Source organism: Panthera tigris, chromosome B4 (assembly GCF_018350195.1).
Source record: "Panthera tigris isolate Pti1 chromosome B4, P.tigris_Pti1_mat1.1, whole genome shotgun sequence".
Lineage (NCBI taxonomy): Eukaryota > Metazoa > Chordata > Mammalia > Carnivora > Felidae > Panthera > Panthera tigris.
The window spans coordinates 45,894,301-45,919,135 of NC_056666.1; the positions used below are offsets into that span (position 1 = coordinate 45,894,301).

The 24,835-nt window shown below is 39.2% G+C and overlaps 1 protein-coding gene across 8 annotated transcripts in view; it reads right to left on the reverse strand.

Moving 5' to 3' along the window:
* Positions 1-23,888, reverse strand: part of DUSP16 (dual specificity phosphatase 16) — an 89,335-nt gene extending 65,447 nt beyond the window's left edge. Inside the window, exons 1-3 of one of the 8 annotated variants that reach the window (XM_042991773.1) lie at positions 23,868-23,888; positions 22,943-23,139; positions 16,221-16,349 (exon numbers count right to left, since the gene is read on the reverse strand). The gene's annotated coding sequence lies outside the window, so the exon portion shown is untranslated. Of the gene's footprint in view, positions 1-12,099; positions 12,532-14,102; positions 14,930-16,220; positions 16,350-18,490; positions 18,643-21,562; positions 22,601-22,942; positions 23,400-23,867 lie in introns of those variants that run through there. The other 7 variants (XM_042991781.1, XM_042991780.1, XM_042991774.1 and 4 more) reach the window with 7 other exon arrangements.
* Between the last annotated feature and the right edge of the window lie 947 nt (positions 23,889-24,835).

The window sequence follows — 24,835 nt, forward strand, 5'->3', positions numbered from 1 at the left end:
TCTCAGGAGCTGGACAACCTAGAATAGTTGTAGACAGAAGTTAGCTGCCTACACTTTAAGGTCCTCGAGATTTTTGGTCAACAGACCACTTCAAAATAACAAAACTGCCCTGCCTGGTCCATGTCTTCCTAACAGTTGTTTCTCTGACTAGTCATGATCCACTACAAACCCTAAAGGAAACCATGACTAAGAAAGTTCTGCTGGCTGCTATACCGACATACAAAGCCTAGATCAGAAAAAAGTAATTAAAACATGTACAAAAACCTGTTCAAGAATGTTCATAGCAGCATTTATAGGATGAAAGGCTATGCAACTGATGAATAGATATGCAAAATGTAGTATATATCCACACAATGGAATATTATTCAGCCATAAAAATGAATACTGATACCTGCTACGACATGGGTAAGTTTTGAAAACAAAGAAAAAAAAAAGCCAGACACAAAAGGCTACATATTATATGACTATGAATACATGAAATGCCCAGAAGAGGCAAATTTATAAAGACAGAAAGTAGATAAGTGGTTGCCAGAGGCTACCTGGGATGGTGGGATGGGGGTGATGGGAAGTGACTGTTAATGTACACAGGGTTGGGGGGGGAGGGGTGATAAAAATGTTTTGGAGTTAGATAGTTGTGATGGTTGCATAGTTCTGTGGGAATACTAAAAAACACTGACTTTTCTTCTACTTTAAAAGGAAGAATTTTATAGTTGTAAATTAGAGCTGAACATTTTTAAAGGGTAAATTTTATGGTATGTGAATTATATCCCAATAAAGTTGTCATCAAAAAGAGAAAGACAAAGAAAGGCCAAGGTACTATAGCAAATGAAAGGAAACTAAAAATATACATGACAAGTAAACGCAGTATCTGATCTTCAACCGGGTCCTGTACTAGAGGGGAAAACTGCTGTGAAGAATCTTTTTTTTATTTAAAAAAAAAATTTTTTTTTTTTTTAACATTTATTTTTGAGACAGAGAGAGACAGAGCATGAATGGGGGGAGGGTCAGAGAGAGAGGGAGACACAGAATCGGAAGCAGGCTCCAGGCTCCGAGCTGTCAGCACAGAGCCCAACGCGGGGCTCGAACTCATGAACCATGAGATCATGACCTGAGCCGAAGTCGGACACTTAACCAACTGAGCCATCCAGGCGCCCCTGCTGTGAAGGATCTTATTGGATCAACTGACATGACCCAGAATACAAAGGATCGACTGGATGAGGGTATTAAAGCAATGTTAGGCTTACTAGGTGGACAGCTCTACTGTGGGTAGGAGGATACCTTTGTTCTCTGGAGACCCACTGAAGTGCTTGTGAATAAATGGCCATGATGTGTCCAAATTCTTCCCAAATGGAAAATGTATTATGTATATATGTGAAGAGAGAACAGATGATAAAGCAAAGGGAGCAAACTGTTAATAGCTGATTTTTTCTTTTCTGTAAGTTTAAAATTATTTCCAAACAAAAAGCTTAAAATATGCATACTCTAAGGTACAAAAATTCTACTTCCAATAATTTGTCCCATATAAGTATTTGCCCAAGTATATTACATGTGAAATATAGTTCACTGAAAAACAGGTTTATAATTATAAAAAGTCAGAAACAGAAACAATCTCAATGTCAGCAAACAATAAATGGGTTAAATATACTATCATATCAGTGTAGTATTATTCCCTATGGAAAAATATCTATATGTATTGATGTAGAATGGTTTCCAAAAATTTACCTAAGTTCATTTGTTTTAATTAAACTATAGTTGACAACGTTTTATTAGTTTCAGGTATACAACATAATGATTTGACAATTCTGTATATTACTCAGTACTTGCCACAATAAGTGTAGTCACTATCTGTCACCATACAACATTATTACAATATCATTGACTACATTCCCTATGCTGTACTTTTTCATCTCTGTGACTTACTTCAAAAACCTATTGTTTTGTGAAGAAAAAAAATCAACAAAACATGGATAGAGGAAGAATGGATTTCTCCCCAGCAACAAAAGCAATTAAAACCTAAGAAGCTCAGGCATGCCTTGTTTTAGTTAGGAAAGAATTTAAAACCATTCTCTACATGTATTTATGAAGCTATTTGTAGATAGAAATAATTTTCTCTCTTACAACACTTGATAATACAAATTTTCCCAGTGCAAAAAGAAACTAATACAATCTGGATGCCATTCTCTCCTAGTTAACTCAAAATATCTTTTAATAAACTTTTAAAAATACAAATACGTCTACCAAAAAGCATAAAAATATGAATATACAGCCAAAGAGCTCTTACAAAGTTAGCATACCCATGTAACTACCATCCTGATCAAGGAATAGAACACTCCAGAAGTTGGCCTCATACACTAACCCATCAATTAATCTCCTTCCCTAAAGGTCACTGCTATCCTGACTTCTTATATCACAGATTGGTTTTGCCTATTTTAGAACTCTTTTCTTCAACATTATATTTGAGCTCATGTTTTTGTAAATACCAAGATTTTCCTGTTCACTGCTATAAGTATTTCGCTGAATAGATGACAGGATATTTTTTCACTCTTCTACTGAGAGGCCATATAGGTTGTTTTCAGTTTACAGTTGTTATGAATTGTGCTATGAACATCCTTGGACAGGACTTTGGTGAACATAAGCACACATTTCTGTTGGATATACACTTACGGGTAGATTTGCTGGATCACAGGTATGACAAGTAGGAAGAGCTTTAACCTCATATGAAAAAATTTCCAAAGAAGCTCTACAAATTTACAATTCTACCATCAGTGTTTGAGAGTACTAGTTGCTCTGAATCTTTCCTGACACTTGCTGCTTTCAAGTTTTTTGTTGTTATTTGTTTGCTCTTAAATTTCAGCTATTCTGTTCAGTGTGTAGTGGTAATTTACTGTGATTCTGTTCAGCATTCTTTGATGATTAATACGTTGGGCACCTCTAAGAAACTTTTTTTAACCTTCCACAGTTAGATCTACCATTGACCTGGAATTTACTGATTGACTGACTGACTGACTGTTTAATGGGGAGAGGCAGAAAGAGAGTGGGACAGAGGATCCCAAGGAGGCTCTGCACTGACAGCGAGCCTGACGCAGGGCTTGAACTCATGAACCACAAGATCATGACCTGAGCCGAAGTTGGACATTTAGCCAACTGAGCCATGCAGGCACCCCATATTTATTTACTTCTAATGTTTATTTATTTATTTATTTTGAGAGAGAGAGCACGTATCGGGGTGGGGCAGAGAGAGAGGGAAAATCCCAAGCAAGCTCTGTGCTGTTACACAGAGCCCGACTCAGGGCTCAATCCCACAAACCTGAGATCATGACCTGAGCCGAAAACAAGAGTCAGATGCTCAACTGAGTCACTCAGGTGCCCCAACCTGGAATTTATTTTATGGATGATGTGAGTAGGGGTCAAAACTAGTTTTTTTCTGATATGGATAGGATATGCAATTGACCCAGGATCATTTATTTAAAAGACTTTTCTTTCTACATTGCTGTATAATGCCACCTTAATAATAAATTTTGTATGGATAGATGTACATAATATATATAATTATATATATTGCATACACACACTTTTATGGGTCTGTTTAATCCTGCAATTTTGCTTCTCTTCAATTACCTTGGCTATTCTTGCTGTTTATGTTTCCATATAAATTTTAGAATCAGATGTGTAATGGTTTTAGAGGACATGTTTTATTAGATTTATTTAGTCCTAGGTATCTGAATTTTTTTTAAATATTTTTGTGAGAGAGAGAAAGAGGAAGAGAGAAAACAAGCAGGAGAGGGGCAGAGAGAGAGGGAGACAGAGGATCCAAAGCAAGCTCTGTGCTGACAGCAGAAAGCCCAATGTGGGGCTCAAACTCACGAAGCATGAGATCATAACCTGAGCCAAAGTCAGACGCTTAACCAACTGAGCCACCCAGGTGCCCCAGTATCTGAATTTTTGGTATTAGAAATGTCATCTTTCTCAAAATTTCATTTTGTTATACAGAAATACCTATTTTGTATATTAACCTGGTACCTAGGAATATTACTGAATTTACTGTTAACAAAGTATTATTTTTAATTTACATAAAGTAAAATTCATATTTTCTGGTATACAGTTCTAGGAGTCTTGACCCAAAAGTCCCCCATGCCACTCCTTTGTAATCAACACCTTCCCCTACCCTCAAACCCTGGCAACCACTCACCTGTTCTCCATATCTACAGTTTTGCCTTTTTAGAATATGACTTAAATTGAATCATACCATGCATAACTTTTCAAGAGTCACGTCTTTCACTCAATATAATGCCTTTAAGGTTCATCTACATTGTTGCATACATCAATACTTTGTAGGGATGTACCACACTTTGTATATTCATTCACCAGTTGTAGGACATTTCAGTTCTTTCTAGTTTTTTGGTGATTACACATAAAGCTCACAGCCATTTGAATACAAGTTTTTGTGTGAACATAAGTCTTCATTTTGAAGTAAATACCTAGGAGTAGGGCTGATGAGTCATATGGGAAGCATACACTTATCTTTAAAAGACACTGCCAAACTGTTTTCCAAAACAGTGGTACCATTTTGCACTCCCACCAGCAACACATGAAAATTCTGTATGCTCTCCATCCTCACCAGAACTTAGTATCATATTTAGTTAAGTCCTATTTTTCTTTGCTAAGAGCTTTGTATCATTTAATAAATGCTTCATCTGGAATCTGAGATAGTCATAGGATTTTTCTACTTTTTTATAGTTAATGTGAATTATAATGATTTCTTAATACTATCAAAATGTTTACATATATAGTCCATATTTAATTAGAAAAAGCTTACTTATTATTAAGGCGCTTGGGGGGCTCAGCTGGTTAAGCATCTCACTCTTGATGTCAGTTCGAGTCGTGATCTGGCAGTTGTGAGATTGAGCCCTGCTTTCTTCGGCTCCAGGCTGACAGCACAAGGCCTGTTTGGGATTCTCTCTCTCCCTCTCTCTCTGCCCCTCCCCTGCTTGGACAAGCGCCTTCTTTCTCACTCTCTCAAAATAAATAAACCTTAAATTAATTAAGTAAGTAAAGTAAAAGCTACTATCTAGCCAAAATTGTATGATCACTTTAGTCACATTTCCTAGCAAATCTTTCCCCACCAAACACAAAACAGATTAGAGAAATGGTGAGCAAATCACAGTCTTAGAGGCATGTGTACCACTCTAATTTTTAAAATGTGGATTCTATGGGGCACTTGGGTGGCTCAATCAGTTGAGCGTCTGACTTTGGCTCAGGTCATGGTCTCACGGTCCATGAGTTCAAGCCCCGCATCGAGCTCTGTGTGGTCAGTTCAGAGCCTGGAGGTTGCTTCAGATTCTGTGTCTCCCTCTCTCTCTGCCCCTCCCCCACTCACTCTCGGTCTCTCAAAAAAAATGAATGTTAAAAAAAAATTTTTTTTAAACGTGGATTCTGAAGCATCTAAAAGGGAAAATAATTTCCATTACAAATGATATTGATGTTGTAATAAGAGTAACATTATACACTTTCAGAAACCAGAAACGGAACTATAGTATAAAAATGCTGTATTTCCCATCCAACATAAATAACTGGATAAATAATGAAAATATCTGATAGTTTTATAGATTATAAATTTATGAAATTCTATCATTTGAAAGGGAAATCTTCTACCCTCTTGATAATGATAATTCCACACCTTTTTGATAATGATGACATTAATGAATTCTGGCCTACTAATTACCAGCCATGAGTTAGTTTTATCTTTTCACTTTACCTGTTTTCCTGTGGTTGTGTTGTTTCACAACTAAACCACCAATCATAATCAGAGAGATAGTGATGAGAAGCCCCACAGGATCTAGATAATCTTTTGCAATGAAATTGTCATAATGTTATCAAATGCATTTTCAATCTTGAGTTCTATATAATCTAGGTTAAGAATGACCTACGTGGCTCTGAACATTCTGGCAGCTTCCCACAATGTAGCTCTCTGAAGTTACCTTAGACTCCTGCCTTACCTCCCCTGTTCACACACTCAGCTCTATTCAGTATTTTGGCAAAAGCAGGGATTGGTAATGTTCCATCAAGACCTAGCAACATACCAGAAAGCAATGTAGATGTCATGGATAGCCAAACACAAAGGCAATACTGGACTGGATATCTTGAACTCTACTGCAAGCACTATGAATTCCAGTCTCTTTCTGGATCACCATGTGTATTCCTTACCCATTCTATTCAGTTTACTGGATTTTACTTGTTTCTCTTATTACTTCATAGAGTGATGTTAATATTACAACATTTTAAGTCACAGCACCATATGGCGGTAATATATAACTGCATATAACTAAGATGAACTCCCTTAAGATTGGTTATCTACCAAATAGTATCAATAAGATGCAAAAAATTAAAAATATCAAGTACTTGAAATCTAAAAATAATTCTAAGCATACTATAGCAGAGTCCACAGTACCCTTCAACCTCAACCACCACAATCAGATGACTTCTTTTAATTACTACCACAATATCACTATGAAAGCCACAGGGAATAAATAATCAGCTGGGTAGTACTTCTTTAAAGATGGCATTTAACACATACACACAAAAAATAGCTAGTTTTACCAAAATAAAAATTCACTGAATTTAGACTGGCTGTTCTGTTTGCGCTATGAATTTAAAACAACAAATACACTGCCAAATGAACTTTGACTTCTATTTCCTCATGACTGTGAGCAGGTTTTTAAAAAACAACAACTGCTGTATATCTTCAGGGCAAAGTACAACATACCCACTGAAGGACTTGTATATAGCAGTAAAGAACTAATCTTTAGCCTCAGGATTTGAGGGTGATACTACAGTATGAAGAACAAAATAAGTCAAATTAAAAGTTAAAAAACCAAAGATCTGACAAAGCTTTTGTGGAGTGCTTCTTATTAGCCATTAACAAAGATTTCTTAGTCTAGGGGTCAGTGTTACTGAGGTTTGAAGGAAATTTTACCTGCTAGAGGTCAGTTGGTAAAAGGCAGTAACTCTCAAAACCTAAGAATTTTTAACACCTCGGTTATCATCTTGTCTACCCCCATGGTTTTGTAAGTAACAAGGAGGAAGAGAAGAGTAGGAAAATGACCCTGAGACCTCAAATCCTCTTTGGAATATAAAGCCCTCAACTAAGCAAGCTGTACTGGTTGGTAATGGCTAGAGATGGGGGAGGTTACTCCCCAGTTCCTATATTCCACTCATTCCGCTTTTGTATCCCTGCGGTATCACACCTGTTCTGAGTAGTTCTAAGTTGCCAATTCACATTTTAAAAAGAAAATGGCATCTTACAAAGAAAAAAATCAAGTGACCCAACTAAAAAATGGGCAAAGGGCTTAAACATTTCTCCAAAGAGGATACACAAATGGCCAACAAATATAGGAAAACATGTTCATCATCATCACTCAGCATCATCAGAGAAATGCAAATCAAAACTACAATGAACTATCACCTCACACCTATGAGAATAGCTATTCTCAAAAAAACAAAACAAAACAAAACAGAAAATAGCAAGTGTTGGCCAGGATGTGAAGAATTTAGAACCACTGTGCACTGTTGATGGAGTTATCAAATGGTGTGAACATTATGCAAAACAGCATGGTAGTTCCTCAAAAAATTAACAGAACTACCAAATGATGCAGCTATTCAACTTCTAGATATATATCTAATAGAACTGAAAGCACGGTCTCTAAGAGGTATTTGTATACCCATGTTCATAGCAGCATTATTCATAACTAAAAGCAACTCAAATGTCCGTCGATAGATGAATAAACAAAACATGGTTATACATGAAATGATAATACGATAATCAGCTTTTAAAAGGAAGGAAATCCTGTCACATGCTATAACATGGATGAACCTTGAAGACATTATGCTAAGTAAAATAACAAGTCATGAAAAGACAAATACTATAGGATTCCACCTACATCAGGTATCTAAAATAGTCAAAATCACAGAAACAGAATGGAGAATGGAGGTTACCAGGCAGGGGTTGGGGGAAGGGAGAAATGGATTTGTTGTTTAATGGGTACAGAGTTTTCAGATTTGCAAGGTGAAAAAATTTACAACATACTAAAGGTATGTTTTACAACAATGGGAACGTACTTAACACTACTAGTTGAGATGGCAAATTTTATGTTGTTTTTACTAAGAAAAAAAAGGAAAAAATGACAACAGATCTCTTACTTTTTCTTGCTGTGTCCTTCCCAACCTTTCATATTCTGTTTTTTAATGTTTATTTATTTTTGAGAGAGAGAGCACACACGCGAGCAAGAGAGGAAGAGACAGAGAGGTAGACACAGAACCTGAAGCAGGCTCCAGGCTCTGAGCTGTTGGCACAGAGCCCCACGTGGGGCTCAAACTCACAAACCATGAGATCATGAAGCTGAGCCGAAATCACACACTTAACTGACGGAGCCACCCAAGCGGCCCTCCCACCCCTCCACACACAACCTTCCATATTCTGAAAGGAGCCAAGAACTGCTGCAGGACCCTGTCTTCCTTCTCCCCAACTACCCTATAGAAACAGCCGGCTAGCACAATCCTCTTAGAGCAAACAGGGCAAGTCTGCAATCATAGGAAGGAAGGGGAAACGGCCAGGAGAGGACCTCGAGTTGACTGGCCTCCACTTCTAATTGTGACTTTATCCCTCAGCCTAGGAAAATAGAGTGTGCTGGACCCCTAGTTGAAGAACCCCTGGGGAAAAGAGTAAGGAGTCTTTTATGGTGATTTGTTTAAATCATGAAAAGTAGAAAATAAAGAGATGGTGACAAGTATAACCTCCTTGATGACCAAGTACATGCTATACTTCTTTGCATCCCTTCTAATACCTCACTCTTAGAAGTCACTCAGTAAATACTTGTTTGTGCTGATAACAATGACATATTGATGACCACGGGCAAAAAGAATGGATCTTTTGTCCAGAAAAAAAAGCCTACCAGACTCAGAAGCCAAAGTGCTTATTTTAATGAATGAATTAAGGTCATTTCCATAATAAAAATCTCCAATGATTTCACAATAACTTTTACTAAAAACTTGTATAAAACTACTTTTTCCTGGCAAGTGAATACCACATTGCCTACATTTTGTACTTGGAAATTCCCCCCCTCCCCCCCCCCAAAATACTCTCTTTAAACTAACATCTCATTAATTACATTATGTAATGAGATAGCCACTGACAGCATCTAAGATCCTTCCACAAGGGTCATTCATCTGCCAGAAAAAAAACGCCTGAGTTTGTCTTTCAGTTGGACTGCGGACAAGAGATGGGGTTTTCCGCTGTACAAGATTTTTATTGTTGGTTATAAAATCAAGCTTCCTGAATATTTACATTAACAAGGCTCTTAGTCATTCACATAAGGAAAAATGAAAACAATTGCTTTAATTACATACTTAAGAGGCTTTCTGTAGAAGAAAAAGTTTCTGATATTTGGATATTCTGTGGTAACGAAATTAAATGCCCCTAAGCTACCCCTAAGCTGTTTTAAGCAGCTGTTAAATTGTTATACATACATGCATTTTATTCTGAAAAATACACCCAAAAGTGCAGGTGCCTTTCGGTCCCCTAAATGCCACAGTTAACAATGTTAATCTCCAGGGTCTCCCAATACTGATAAACCACAAATAAACCACAAATAAAATGCAGTGGGATCGTTCTATAAGAGTTTTGTTGGATAGAAGATTAAAACTTTTTATGTTAACATTTTAACAGCCTCTTTTATAAGCAAGTGTAATTGCTCTGCAATTTGCTAGAGGTGGGAATATGATTTTCAACTCACTGTATATCCAAATTCATATAAACTTGACAGGATTTTTTATGAGGAAGCAGATCACTGCTCTTGCTGAAACACAAGTAGAATCCCTTTTTAAGGCACTCAAAACCTCAAAGCTTCTGCCTCAATCAAGTAAAATTTAGTTGCCATAATGCATGAAGGAGATCACTTTCCTTTGGTTGTCCTTTAATTTTATCTAAAGCAAATATGCAGTGTGAACAGTATTAACAAATAAGAACAAATGCCCAACAAGCAAAAGGGGATGTTCTACCAGGTTTTTAACAATAGAGTTTAAAATGCCTCCTGTTGGGGGCGCCTGGGTGGCTCAGTCCATTAAGTAGCTGACTTCAGCTCAAGTCATGATCTAGAGGTCTGTGAGTTTGCGGCCCATGTCAGGCTCTATCTATGCTGACAGCTTAGAGCCTGGAGTCTGCTTCAGATTCTGTGTCTCCCTCTCTCTCTCTCTCTGCCCCTCCCTACCTCAGGCTCTGTCTCTCTCTCAAAAATAAACATAAAAAAAATGTTAAATAAATAAATAAAAATTAAAAAATAAAAATAAAGATAAAATGCCTCCTGTTGGGACAAAGGGCAATTTCTCAGAACACTGTACCCAGGGTGTTTTGATTATAGACTACACACATGCATATACATATTCCTCTATTAAAATAAAAATATTTAGTTTTCATTTTCAGCAGAAACTTGAGGCAGTAGTAGTGTAAGTAACTGCCCAAAAGTCAAAACCCCATTTTAACTTTAACCTTCTGTGCCATCAAGATCTTTTTTAATTTTTTTTTTTTTTTTTTTTACTGTTTATTAAAGCAGGGCTTGAACCCACAGACCGTGAGATACACAGCCTGAGCCAAAGTCGGACATTCGAGTCAGACTGAACCACCCAGGTGCCCTGCCATCAAGATCTTTATTAAAGATCCTACGCAGCTATCAAGATGACTAGGAAACACCATACGTTTTCGTATCTTCTCTCTAATCCTGTTCACTTTTTTGATTGAAAAAAGATAATAAATGTGGAGTGGTCAAGACAGGGAAAAAAAGGAGACAGGAATTTTAGAACTGGAGATTATATCTGCGATTATCTAATACAATATTCTTATGTCACACTAAGACTGAGACCTAACGGTGTTTAAATTAGCTCTAGAACTAACGGATATAGGTCTGTATAACCTTCCACTAAAACAAGAAAATAGATATGGCCTTATTTGAGGAGGAACACTCAAAACACTCTCGAGACTAAAAGAAAGTTGTTTCAGCAAATTACTTAGTATCCTTTGGGCTTTCCTTTCTGCATATTTGTGACAGACACAAAGCTACCCAACAGACATTGCTTCCCTTCTAACTTGCTAACAGAATCCCAGTTCTTCCTGGGCAGCATGCAACGTGTCAAAGCCTAGGAAATGATACATGATGCACACTACCCCAACCATGCCATTTCCCTTAGCCATACACAGTTCCCCAGCCTCTCCTAGAACTAGGGGCAGTCTTGTAAAACAGTTCAAGCATATGAGACTTCAGAGAAAATAGGATGGATGCCTCCGGGAAAGACTGTGTTCTCTGTCAGGCAAGCACAGGAGGGATTGCTTGCTTGGTTCCCTTTCTTTCTTGCCTTGAAAAGGGATGTGATGTCTAAAGTGAGGCAGCCATTTTGCTACCTGGTGGCAATAATGAACATGCAAAAAGATGGCAGAGTCAAAGACCAGAGCAAAGCTGGGGCCTTGAGCACACTACAGAGCAGCTAAACCAACAGAGACCACCTACCTCTGAACTTCTCTGAACTGTGCAATAATAAACGGCTTATGGTTTAAACCTCTGCTAGTGGCTTTCTGTTAACTACAGCTGAAAGCAGTCCTGAATTTTTTAAAAAATTTTCTCTAACATGCTATGATCTTCCTGCCCAAACTCACTCCCTTTACAATATACTCTGCTTATGCTACATGCAACTAAGAGAGGACAGGATTATATTTCTCCTGCATAGTAAATAAAGACCAATTTAATTACAATACCTCAACTATATGTCTCTATTAAAATGTCATCAGTAGGGAATAGGGGAAAAAAACACAATTTAGAATCATGTTTGTTCTTGATTATTGACTTAGATCCTTCCTTCCGCCATCTCAAATCCTTTTTGGAAATAAATACCACATATATAACAAACTGATAAAGGAGATCTATTGGAACTAAACTCTTCGGTCTCCTGTTAGTAAAAAATAAAGTATTCAAACTTCCCTCTTGAATTTTCAGTTCCAAACCTGCCCCGGCCACTATTTTCATATACTGATGCCATAACCAAAGCTTAGAGACTTACCAGCATTGCACCAAACTCGTGGCATTGTTATTTTCTCCTACTGTAATTAAATACATGGGTTATAATAATTAAATCTAAATGTTGGTAAGACATAAAAAATTGCAGACTATCCAGTGCAATTATTTAAAATAGTTATTTTAACTGTATTTTGATAGAACTCTCTCAAATACATGTTCAGCTCCAAGACTCCTGTTGCACCCATCTCTGTACTTCTTCCAGTGCCCGGAACACGGGAGAACCCAGTTCACCCCCAGTCCTCTCTGCTCTCCAGTGCTTATCTCTCCACTTCCGTCCACAGCCCAGTTCTGCCTACAGCTATTCCCATGATCGGCAATGGCTATGCCACTCACTCTTCTTTCAGAATTTCTTTCTAACCTTATTTGTCTTCTGTCATCCCTCAGCTTCCTCAGGAAAGAAAGGTCAACAGCCTCCCTAGTTGGAAGAACAAATGACTGTGATGAGCACCCATCCTCTTAATTACGATACCGTCTCTTCTCTGCTCCCCTCACCCCAAAAAAAGACCAAGTACTCCTGAGTTCGAGCCCAGACACAAATGAGTATGAATGTAGATCTATATATGTACGTATATATGGGCTAATAGCTTTTCTAGTTTACAAAAAGAAAAACAGGAGAACAAATGCTCATTTTTTGTTAAGTTGTAGAATGCTTTTACCGACTCCTCCCTTCCGTCTACCCTTTACCAACCACTTTCTGATGTTCTATGACCTTCCACCCATTATGGTCTCTGGGTCACATGGCTCATCCCACACAATCGCATACTCCCTTCTTCCTGACAAATTAATCAGTCAAGATGGAAACATTACTTAATTGCTATAGATGTCTATGTTAGACTCCTCTAAAAATATGATAGGACATGGTGCTAGTTTATATCAGCATTTTTTAAATTAATTAATTTTTAAGAGACATCAAATATGAGTAGGGGAGGGGCACAGATGGAGAGAATCCCAAACAGACTCCACGCTGTCAGCACAGAGTCCCACATGGGGCTCAATCTCATGAACCATGAGATCATGAACCAAAATCAAGAGTTGGACACTTAACCGAGTCACCCAGGCGCCCCTATATCAGCATTTTAAAAGGGTGATCCAGAGACTCTTGGGTGGGAAGCCCTTGAGACCCTTCTGGGGGATCCACAATGGCAAAATTATTTTTAGTAATACAAAGATGTAATCTGCCTTTTTTGCTCTCATTCTCTCATGAGTGTACAACAGTGAATCCAGAGGATATGTGGTGTGTGATGATAATGTATCATGCTGCCAACTAACAGATTCTTATGTTTTTTTAATTTTCTAAGGTAGAAAGTTTAAGGCATAAATATGTACGTTTTCAGAAATTAACGGAGTGTGTTCTTAGTACTTCTATGCTCTCAGCAATAGCAATTTCTGCTAATATCTGCTATCATCTCCACAACTTCATTATCACCCAATGAATTCATCTCGTGTTTAAAGAAATTAAGTGTTTTAGTCATTGACATGATGAGCTCTTTAAAACCAAAAGATTTTTCATGTTAGAAATAAAAAAGCTGGGCCGCCTGGGTGGCTCAGTCAGTTAAGCATCTGACTTTGGCTTAGGTCACGATCTCACAGTTCATGGGTTCGAGCCCACAGTTGGGCTCTGTGCTGACAGCTCAGAGTCTAGAGACTGCTTCAGATTCTGTGTCTCCCTCTCTCTCTGTCCTTCGCCTGCTCATGATCTATGTCTCTCAAAAATAAACATAAAAAAATGTTTTAAGAAATAAAAAGACCACTGAAGCATTATACAAAGTAAATAACCATATTGCACTGGTTGGTATGGTTAACACTGCTGAATGTTGGATGAAAAATTAGTAAAAGGAATCACAGCAGTGCCACTTAAAAAAATGATGCAGTATCTCATCAAATTAAAGATTTTGTTGCAAACATGAATTACAAGTTAATATCTTGCCTTAAGGACGGTACTTATGCTTTATAAGTGGACAGATCCGTAGATGTGGGTGGACTTACTGTTTTGTTTTCACTTTCTAGTATCCATGCCAACTAATCATCGAAGAAGGTCTTCTTTCATGTGAATGGTTGGCAACGAACATAAATGCTGTTGAATTACTCCAAGTATTAAATAATGTTTTGAGTCTCATGATTTATCTTGAAAAAACCATGTTGATATCTGCTCTAATGGTACAAAAGCAAAGGTGGGCAAAACTGCTGGTGCTTTAGCATAAATCAAGGCAGAAGTACAGAACTATACTAGTAATAATTATATCCTTCACTACATCAATCATTTTTTTTAAAAAGTCGGTTTCACTTCACAATGTCCTTGCCAAAACAGTCAGAGTTATTATTTTTGTTGCATCTGACTCCTGAGAACTTGGTCTTTTTAATACTGTGTGACGAAATGGTAAGTATACAAGAAACACTTCTGCTGCATACCTACTACAACAGCTGCCTTAAGGAAAAGCATTTATGCAATTGTTTGAGTTGGGAGCTAAACCATGATTTTTTCATAGAATACCATTTTTGCTTAAAAGAATGAGTGGCAGACAATGGCTAATCAGACTGAGGTATGTGGCAGATATTTTCTCTAACATGAATAAAGTGAGCCTGACACTTCAAGGAAAAAACTGACAATATCTGTTGACAATGATAAAATTTGAGCTTTCAAGATAAAATAAGAATTTTTGAAAACCTGAACTTGACAGCAAAATCTTGACCACTTCCTAACACTGAAAGACTTTTTTGATGAGAATAATGGACATATAAAAGAATGTGATTTAGGGGCGCCTGGGTGTCTCAGTCGGTTGAGCATCCGACTTCAGCTCAGGTCGTGATCTCACACTCCGTGCGTTCGAGCCCCGTGTCGGGCTCTGTGCTGACAGCTCAGAGCCTGGAGCCCGCTTCAGATTCTGTGTCTGCCCCTCCCCGATCATGCTCTGTCTCTGTGTCAAAAATAAATAAAAACATTAAAAAAAAAAAAAAAAAAAGAATGTGATTTGTTAAATACTGTGTAATCAAATATGTCAACATCTGAAAGATCTGCATAACTCAGTAAACCATTATTTTTCAAATCACCAACACGTGATGTTTCAAAATCACATACAGGTCAAAGATCCATCCAAAGTTCAAGGACAGACCAACAAAATTTTAATGTTCCAGAGTATAAAAAATTCACTGATATGGTTTCATATTCAATATTGCAACTAACTTTTAAGAATCTACCACTTGTTGGGACACCTGGATGGCTCAGTTGGTTAAGCATCTGACTCTTGATTTCGGCTCAGGTCATGATATCACGGTTCTTGAGTTCGAGCCCCGCATTGGGCTCCAAGCTGACTGTGGAGCCTGCTTGGGATTCTCTCTCTCTCTGCCCCCAAGAAGCAAGAGAGAGAGAAAGAGAGAAAGAGAGAAAGAGAGAAAGAGAGAAAGAGAGAAAGAGAGAAAGAGAGAAAGAGAGAGAGAGAGAGAGAGAGAGAGAAAGAGAGAGAGAAAGAGAAAGAGAGAAAGAGAGAGAGAAAGAGAAAGAGAGAAAGAGAGAGAGAAAGAGAAAGAGAGAAAGAGAGAGAGAAAGAGAGAGAGAAAGAGAGAGAGAAAGAGAGAGAGAAAGAGAGAGAGAAAGAGAGAGAGAAAGAGAGAGAGAAAGAGAGAGAGAGAGAAAGAGAGAGAGAAAGAGAGAGAGAAAGAGAGAGAGAAAGAGAGAGAGAAAGAGAGAGAGAAAGAGAGAACTAGAGGAGAGAGGGAAAAAAAGAAAAAGAGGAAGAGAAAGAAAAAAGGAGAGAGAAGAGGGAGAGAATGAATAAAAGACAGAATGTACAACTTGTTGAGTTTTGATGTGACAAAGGATATCCACAATTACATGAAAAGATATTAAAATAGCCCACGCTTAACCAACTGAGCCACCCAGGAGCCCCTAATGAGTCTGTTATTTTTAAATGAGTAAACATATTAAACATTTCTTGATTTAAAATATGTTGCATATTGATACGGTCCACATGAACAAAAGATCTTTGGGGTCCTCAATGATTTTTAAGTCGTACAAGATGTCCTGACACCACAACGTTTGAAAACCACTGGTTTATAACACCACAAAAAAGAACACTTACAAGAATGTGTATATAAAAAAAGAAGCACCTGAAAATGAATCAGAGGATCTCGGCTCCAGGGCTAGCACCACTTCTTACTTGTTTTGGGATCTGGATATATTACTTAGTCTAAGGTCTTAGCTTCCTCATCTGTAAAATGGATAACTCGTATCTTGTTCTGAGGATAAAAGACAAAATACGTCAAAGCAATTTATAAACTACAAGTATATCATTACAAGGTCTCAAAGTTAAGAGTTTTAAAACACTTCTAAAAGGCAAATTTCTACAAAATTCTTTTCCTAAAAATTCATTACTAAAAGAACTTATAGAAAATGCAAAATGGAGATAATCAAAAATTAGTTCAAATGTCCAACCACATAACTTTACTGTATTAAATTACTTCCTTTACAGTTATAATTGGCAATATATGTTTTAGCTATTATGGGCATTTCCAAATATACATAAAAATACAGAAAACAGTAACAAACCCCAATATACCCATCACCTAGCTTAAAAATTATCAAAAACTTGCCAATATTGTTTTACTTATTTCCATTTGTGTGTGTTTGTGCCTGTCCTGAAGTTTTTAAAAAACGTGTGTTAGACATCATTTCATTCTACCTATAAAAACTTCCGTATGTACCTCTAACAGATGAGACTTTTTAAACATAACCACAATACTATTAACATGGATAAAAACTTTATGGTTGTAATTCTTAAATATCATCTAATACACACTCCATGTTCTAATTTCCTGATTGTCTCAAAACAAACAAACAAACAAAACAGTGTTTTTAGTTGGTTCATATCAAAAGATCAGTTACCAGTTCATTTTCAAAAGAACCCTAGATTTTTAGCTAAAGCTAGGAAAGAAAAGAAAATAATACCATGCTTTATATACCATGTACAGTTTACAAAACAAAGTCAAGAACTATCTTCCTGAGGAATATGCCTCTCCCCCAACCAAACAACAAACAAAAATAACAAAAGAAACCCATGATAAGATAGGCCAGACTGGCAACACTTCAGTGTTCTGAGAAGTGACCAGAAGAGGACACAGCTTAGCAACTCAGGAAAAGAAGGAGTTGATAGGTGACAACCCCCCCACCCCCCCACCCCTACTGCTTTGGACAAGGTGAGGTGAGGTCAGCCGGCATCAAGCAAGCTGGAGGTGAGGTCAGGGTCCAGGTTCTAGAGTGAGTAGACTCCTCAAACAAGTCAGGTGCCCAAGGCTATAAGGCAACCCCCTGCAGGTTTCAACTCAAAGCTCAAAAAACAATGCTCTAAGCTAGAGGCATAATGATCAAAAATACCAGTTCTGAGAATTTATTCAATAAATATTTATCCAAAGACGACTCTACTAAGCACTATTTAGGACAGGAGCTGCAATACAAACAGTAAGTAGCATATACCTCTCTACACATGCCCATCCTCATGAATTTTAAGGGGAAGAATGGAAACGGTTTAGTAATTACCTTGCCATTTACCATCACAATTTACAGTGCATCTTTTTTCTGTAAACTGCAGTCTGCCCCACTCCTCACCCAGTCACTAAGACAAATCTGAGTTCTGCTGTCCTCATACACACCACACACCCCTGGCATTTAGAGCTACAATTCTTCTCTAAATATTTAGTTTAGAAGGAAATCAAGGGAATGCTAAAGAATTTCCCACCTCCTCTGAAAACTTTTCTTTTCCACAGGCTCATCCCAAGTACGTCAGAATGTAGAAGCACACGTAATATATGCTTAATATAAATCTTTTATCTTAATTTCAGCTATATATATATATATACATGTATATATATATATACATATATATACATATATATACATGTATATATATATATATGTATACATATATATATATACATGTATATATATATATATTTCTTTTTCAGTTTAAAACTACAGAAATGATGGAGAAAACGAAGGAACAAATTTCTTAAGGAAGGCTTGAGAAGTACTTCATAAATGTGTCCAAAATCATGAAATAGTCACTAAAAAAATTTCAGTGACACTATAAAGAACATCTTCTCAACAACAAAAGAAAACCCAAAGGTCAGATAACTACAATGAGTCCAGACTTCTCCATTTCGGAACTGACATTTCACTCCAAGTTTCTACTATTTGTAGAAAAACAGTATAAAGCTCCTAAGCTTAAGACAGTATTTCCAGCAAGACCCCTAACTCCCTTACAAACATTGAAGAAGACATAATTACGGACACAGAATACAACGCAGCCCAAAATAGCCACTGGAATCTTGGACTGTGTGGACAAGACCTGCAGAGGTGTCACCCTTTACCCTATTTCTCTTACCTGATCATTAAGATGAACAGTTTACTTCTACTGTCTGTACATCTTTGGTTTTCATATGTTCTCGAGAAGGTACCATCAAAACAACCTGTCCTTGGAATTTAGCTTCGCTTTACAGCACGATGGCTACAGGAATATTGCTTCTGACGGAGAATCTAAGCATACAGCCCAATATGTACATCATTACCCTAGGTAAGCTGTAAACAATCATACTAACATCACTGCAAAAACAGGAGGTTCTTGGCAAATGGTAGCAAAAGAATCGTAGGTAAATTGTTAATGAGTTAAAAACTCAAAGCCTGAATGCTTCAATCTAAAAAAATATTACGTAGGTTTCTTTAAAAAAAAAAATGGTTAAAGATAATGTGTAGACTTTTACACAAATTGGTTTGGACTGCAAATAAATACTAAAAAGTTGTATCATCAACATTCATCAGGATACCACACACAAAACAGGTTATTCACAGAATAAGTGGGACTGTAACTAGCCCTCTATAATTTCCTTGACCCTGCCCGTTATTATCTTCATTGGACATCAAAATTTGTCATCAGATTTTCCATGTAATGTTTACTTATTTACTGTCCCTCACTCTTCTCCCACTAGAATGTAAGGCCCCATAAGGACAAAAACTTTTCTTATTTTCCACTGTATGCCCAGTTCCTAGAACAGCGTCTAGCACATAGTAGAGGCTACAAATAAATTTGATGAAGAGATGGATGAATGACCTCCCCCACTTCCTTTCCTCCATACATGTTAACCATCCTTTAAGGCCAAGGTCAAATTCTATTATCTCTATGAAGATTATCTTCCCATTACCTCCCCCGATGCCCCAATCTCTTTCTCCCTTACACCAAGAATTTGGCACTTCCCAGCTGTCTGATAACTGTGTATCATTTCATATGTACGTAATTCCCTTACAAATTCTTATAATCCTCCTCCCCTTATTAAGGGCATGGATCCTTGTCTCCAGCTTTTGGTATCCACCTCAGTATATGTAAACAGTATATCATTAATAAATGTTTTGATTGATTTATATCTGTAGTTAATCTAGAAATCAATTTAGTCAATAGTTTCAACTTTTTATAACCTATCTCCCTTTCTAATAACTTAATTGAAATTGCAGTGGGTCTCCATTTTAAATTTATATTTGGCAATTTCAAGTTCTAAATTCTCATTTAGTTAGGACTTATGCTCATAATTTACTTTACCCATCCCTTCCCCCAAGATTAAATTTTTTATGTAATGAAACTCATGACTTTCTGGTGATACCTATAATGAGGTATCTCATCCCAATTAAGGAGGTGAAGTTTCATTACCTCCTTCTTGTTGCCTTGGTATTGAAGAGTTTTTTCCTTTATGCCTTTTTTCTTTCATGCCAAGATGTATCTCATTTCCTTCTTTACCGATCGTACCCCTAGCAAGCTTTTATTATTTCTTTGTACCTGTTCTTAGTAATCTGCCTTAAATCCTTCTTTTTGAGTCACTTCTGTTTCCTCCAGTCATTTATTTGATTAAATTTCAAACTCCCTTTCTCAGTGTTTGAGAATGGCCTCCTCTTAAAGCCAGCCAACCTTTATGAACTTCATCCCTTTACATAGCCAACCATTGATCATCTGGACTAATGGAATGTATAAAAACATGAGATTATCCACAACACAAGAAAATCAAAAAAATTTGACATCTGGCTTTAGAATATATCATATGTGGCTTTGGGCAAGACTTACTTTCTTAATTACATTTTTGCTTAAGACAATATTAGTAATATTTTCTTTTATGATGGTGGATATGTGTCTTGGTTTTAAATTTTGGTGCAATTTTTAAAAAGCCAATTAAGCATCCACTGTGGTTTTTCCTATGAAGCCTTTTAACTAGTTTTTCCAATCTGTTGAAGTCTATCATAAAATCTGGTTTCTGTTTCCCCTGATTTATTTCCTCCCTTTTCTTGGGATTCTGATCCAAATCAACTTACTCTATATTAATTTACTTCTTCAATTTAAAGTAGTGTTTCCTTGAGAATGCAAAACATTTTAAAGATATGTTCAGTGAAATTTTTAATCAGTAACACAGGATAGAAAATTCCACTTTTTTTTTTTTTTTTTGATAATCCGGGAAAAGTTAGGTTTCTAGGATAAACTCCATGGTAATTCTAGCAAATTATATTTAGAATATTGTGACTGGTTGAAAATAGGAAAACATTAATACTGGACAGCTATGTAAATCAGTTTCATCAACATATAATCCCATATACCAAAACCTCTATGGAATCAAATTCCGGATACAAGCATTTATAGAAAACGGCATCAACCCTGGCCATTCTGACCCCAGCCTAAACTCTGCACCTATCTCAGACCTGATCTCAGCATCACTTCTACAAATAGTTTTAAAACGTGTAAGAAAAAGGAAAAGAACTGGGTTAACAGGACCTTCCCTCTGCCCCCTTTACAGTTACTGCCATTAAGTTTTTGGCCACAGAGACCCCTAATCCTCAATTTTTCATGACTATTTTTACTTTATAGCTATTCAATTATTTTACATGTGAATGTAAGGTTACAGTGCTTGAACCGACTTTCCTTCATACACTATTCATATTACCAGAATAAACCATTTTTAATTTTCCCCCACGTGGAACTTTGATAAGTATACATTATCTTACCCAAAAACCAACTCTTTGGGCTGGTGTTACTTAGTTCAAGTTTTCACATAGGATGTTCAGTGTTAACCACCGTCCCCCCCATTTTTTTTAACAGCAACCTTCCACAACAGTCTTCAAACTCAGTGAATTCTACAACTTTGTTTTAAAAAACAAAAACCAAAAAAATTTTCACGGTCTCTCGTCACATTCTGATGAAAATACCTACCAAAAGCCACAAATTCCTAGTTTTTCAATTTATTTCTCCAGCTTGCTGTCATCACCAAATACAGAACTCCACAAATCTCAATTAACTACGGCCTCCCAAGCTGTGTGTCCACCAATATACAGGATTCTCAAGGAAAGGTAAATAATTAAAAATTAAGGAAAGGTAAATAATTAAAAATTAACTGGTAAGAATTCTTTTCTTCCTTTAAAAATTTACCTTAACTTTAAAAAGCGCTCTTCTTCATGGAATTTGAAATCGTATACATCCTTTGAGGAAACAGTTGTCACCTAAGTGCACTCTCAATCCGCCCCACAAAATGGGTGGCATAAAGAGGCATTTTTCTGACAGCCTACGTTCCCCAAATAGTAGTTAGAAGGTCTTTCATGGATGGTAAGTTTCTCACACACGTACATACACACACCGGAAAGAAAGAAAAGAAACATACCTGGTCATTTTCTAAACAGGTTTGATAGGTTTGGTTCACTTGTAAGAGCAGAGTATTTACCTATAATCTTTTAAAGCAGAAGTGGCAGCCAGAGCACTGGGTAAATAAAAACTTCAGAGAGTTTTAAAAACCCTGCATCTTAACTCACTTCCCCTCGGTTCAAGGGGACGGCACACCAAACCCCACGGCAAATGGGATTATGCAACAGGTTTTTCCTCTCCACTTTATTCATCGCAGGCTGGTGAGAGGTGTGCTTTCTCCAAAAAATCTGAAAACACCCAGGGCTTTAGGATCTTGGCAGCTGGCATTTAATCAACTCCTTTAGGATTTTGCAGTATCCATTCATTTTCAGATCTACTCGTATTTTCTCAATTACCGGGTTTTTGTTGGTTTGTTCTAGGAAATTAACCCATTATCTGAAAACTTCAGTTTTGCATAAATATTTTTCTCCCTGGTGTTTTATTACCTGAAGCCATACATGATAAACAGACCCTCGGTTGCCCCCTTGGGCTTTCTTATTTCTCACGTTTTACGGCTAGTGTAAATAAAGAAGTCACGGGCGCGCCCCCAACACCGTGACCGGGGCCCCAGCGTGAAAACCGAGTTTTTGGTTGGTCGGTTTGGTTGGAGAACGCAGCACCGTCACCACCCAGGTGGCCTCGCTGCTTACACCAAAGGCGAATTTGGGATAATGGGAACAGTCAGGCCGGGGCCCCACTTGGCAGGCGTGTTGTGTAACAGTCGCGCCTGGAAGTGAGCAGCTTCGCCCGCGAAGGTACCGCGTCCCGCGGCGGCGGCTCCTCGCGGCGGGATCCGGCGGCCGGGCCCGCTCGCCCCGGCGCGGCCGGGGGGCGCACGGACCGAGACCCCGCGCCCGGCCGCCCGCCCCCTTCCCGCCCGGCCCGGCCCCCTACAAGGCCTACACCCCCGCTCAGACGCTCGTGCAGCTCGGGGCCGCGGTCGCCCCCACCCCGCCTCCCGGAAAGGTGGCCCGGACTCCCGGGGAGGCAGAGCCCGCGGGGCTTAGAGCACGGCGCCCACACAGTCGGGGCGCGCCGCGGAGCGTCCATGCTGCCGGCGCGGGCGGGCGCCCCCAGAGCCCCGCGCCCTCCCGCCCGCACGGTCCGCGCCGCCGGCCGGAGGCCACTTACTTTTGGGGCCGCCGACCTCCCGACTCCCTCCGGGGGAAATGAAAGTTGTCACGGCGTCTCCCCTCGGGCCCCCCTCGCCTGCCCGGCGTGCGAGGCGCCGCCGCGGAGCCGGGAGGGCGGCTGCGCTCCCGCTCGCGTCCGTCCCGTCGCGCTCTCCTCCTCCTCCTCTTCTTTTCACTATATTATCTTCTCCTTCTCTGAGGGGTGGGTGGGGGTGGGAAGCTTAGAAAGAGGGAAGACGTTTGCAACTTTTCTTCACTCTTTCTCTTCCACCACCACACCCCCCCCCCGTCAGCCTTGAAAAAACAATGTTGAAAGGGGTGAAGAACTTGGAGAGGTGAAGGTGGGGGGCCGCGTGGGGAAAGCGGAGGGGGGGAGGGAGAAGTGATAATAATCGTTTAAAAACTGATTAAAGCCCCCCAAACAGTGATACACAGACAGAGGGGGAAAGGCGGGGGGGTGGGGTGGGGGGTTGGGGGGAAAGAGAAAGAGTCGCTGGTCAGGAAACTTCAAGCGCGGATGAGGTCATTGGTTTAAAAATAAAGAGATGGCGTCACTTGAAACCAATCCCAGTGAATGAACTCAGCGGAGCCCCGGGGAAAGGAGGAGACAGGCGAGGGCAGGGCGGTGGGCGCCGGGCGGGGCCGCGCGCCCGCCCGCCCATCCCGCGGCCGCCCGGGTCCGCAGCGCGACTCCGCGCCTCGCTTCGGCCGCTCGGGGAGGGGTCGGGTCACGTTCCGTTCCGGAGTTCGGCGACTCACTGGCAGGTTCCGCAGGCGCCGCTGGGAGGAGCCGGGGCTGCCCGAGGAGGCGGCCCCCGCGGCCTCCTCCTTCCGCGCCCGCGCGCCCGCCAGCCCCGACCCCGGGCCGGGGGCTGCGCCCCAACAGGTATTTAAGCGTGTTCCTCCCCCCGCCCCCAACTGACCCCCGGAGACCCAGAGCTTCTTCCTCCTGGTTGCGCTGTTTCCAGCTGCCTCACCAGCACGAAGAAACGCAAACAATGATTTGAGAGAATTACAATCACTCCTTCAAAAGTCTGATGAATCCCAAATGTAGGGCACTGCCGTCTCTTGTGAAAGAGAAGTTACAGGTACTTTAAGAAAAATCACTGTAGTGTGTTGTCAGGCATTCAGCCACCTACACGTGTTTGTCGTTTAAAGACCCCACACGACTGTTCCTCACATTCGTTATTTTACTTTGTTTATGTTTACTTGTTTACGTTTACAAAGTTTAATGAGTATGGGCAGCATAAAATTCTTTTCTAGCATGTTTTCTACATCGGGCAGCGCCGAATCATTTTTAAATCAGACCGGAGGTTCACTGTCTCTTGAGAGGTGCAAGCCCCTGTTGATTTAACGCTACACATTTCGTGCATTTTTTTTTTTAATTTGGATTAATCAGAATAGCTCTCCTGTGAGATTACATTACAGTCTTTGGAAAACTAGAGGAGACCTGAGGTGGTGACAAACCAGGACTTGGAATCAGTGAATAGGACAATCGGAGCTTTATTCTAGCGTTCTTTGAGCATTTGAGCATGAAGCTGCTTCTACTGAGAAGTACTCACGTGGATATCACATAACAAAGATGTGATTAACGACGGAAAAGCACACTGCGAGTGGACTGCTCCATGAGCCAGAATTTATGTGCAGGAATAATCTAGCTCCTAAAATATTCCATTTACAATGTGCTGGATTTGGGACATTGGTCCCTAAAGGCATCTTTGTTGTGGAATGTCCATTTGGACACTGCCTGAGGGACTTTTTTTTTTTTTTTTTTAACTGGCCAAAAAACTGAGAGGCAGGTTTGGGGTGGGTTAGAAAGATCTCTGTACTGCTTTTCTGTATTTAAATCCTGCAACTAAAGTGCATTTGTTACTACTGATAATCATTTAAG